Genomic DNA, 1,371 nt, shown 5'->3' with positions numbered 1-1,371 from the left:
CTGCAGCTCAGCCAGCTCAGGGCCTGGGGCGGTGCAGGGGGGCTGGGCCAGCAGGGGGACCCCGTGGTCTCCCTCCAGCTCCTGGGTCTGACACCCATGGACTTGCATGGTGGGGAGGGGATCCCTCCCTGGGCCCAGAAGGCTCTCGACTGGCTGGGCCCCGCCCCTGGTCTGACCTCAGGCCCTCTGGTCTCCGTCTAAACTCCTCCACCCACCCAACACAGGCACCTGGTTCCCACCTGTCCCGCCCCACGCCCTGCCACCGCCAGGAGCCCACCTCCTCCTCCACCTCCTGCGGGAGGGTCCTGCGTGGGTGAGGCCAGGGCTGCTGCCTGTGCCCTGGGGAGATGGGCTGGGCTGGGCAGAGGGCAGAGCCTGTGCTGTGGAGGCAGGGAGTGTCCGGCGGAGGGACCTTGGCCTGGACTTCAGCAGTTCCCACTTGTGACAAAGGGTTGCCTAGTCAGCAGAGGCTGGCAAGACCTGGGGCCCCCCGTGGGGGGAGTGAGGGCGCCCAGGGGCAGGGCCACTCTCTCTCTCTTTTTCTTAAACAAATATATTTTTATTGACTTCAGAGAGGAAGGGAGAGGGAGAGAGAGAAATGATGATGAGAGAGAATCACTGATCAGCTGCCTCCTGCACGCCCCTTACTGGGATCGAGCCCGCAACTCCGGCACGTGCCCTGGCAAGGAATGGAGCCGCGACCTCCCGTTCATAGGTTGATGCTCAACTCTTGGGCCACCCTCTTAACCCCAGCTTGGGCCCGAGCCCTCCACTGGCCTCCCTTCTCTCCAGCCAGGCCTTAGAGAGCGCCCGCCACCCACTGAAGGCCCATGTGTCCACCCCCCCGCCCTGCCTCCTGGACAGTCTGTGATAAAACTGCCTCCAATGCAACCTGGCCCGACAGCACTTGGACGTTCTTCACCTAACTCGGCACCCCCATCCCAGGAAGTGACACCCCACCTTCCAGGGGCTTAGCTGAACCCGAGAGTGGATGCTCTGTCTTCCCAACCATCCTGGTGGGGCTGAACCCGCCCCCGGGCCTCACCTGCAGACCCTCCCGGTTAGGAACCCCGCTGCCTGGAGCCTCCAGCCTGGCCTCCTCAGAGGGCCCCCGCCGCCTCTCTCTCCATCCTCGCCCTCACGCTGCCCCGCACCCAGGGCTGCACGGCTCGCAGGGATCGTGAGTCCCATGCCCGATCCACAGGGAGGGACCCTCGGCCTGGCAACTCCGCCCACCCCCGGTTGGCGGGCAGTGCCCGTTGCCTGAGAAAGCGCGAGGGCAGCGAGAGAAACAAGGCCGTGCAGGGGTCCGACCCCCGGGACTTCCTCCCGGCGCTGCAGCCAAGCTCGGAGCTCCGCGCGGGGACTCCG

Source organism: Myotis davidii, unplaced genomic scaffold (genome assembly GCF_000327345.1).
Source record: "Myotis davidii unplaced genomic scaffold, ASM32734v1 scaffold3578, whole genome shotgun sequence".
Classification (NCBI taxonomy): domain Eukaryota; kingdom Metazoa; phylum Chordata; class Mammalia; order Chiroptera; family Vespertilionidae; genus Myotis; species Myotis davidii.
This window is presented reverse-complemented; position numbering follows the sequence as displayed.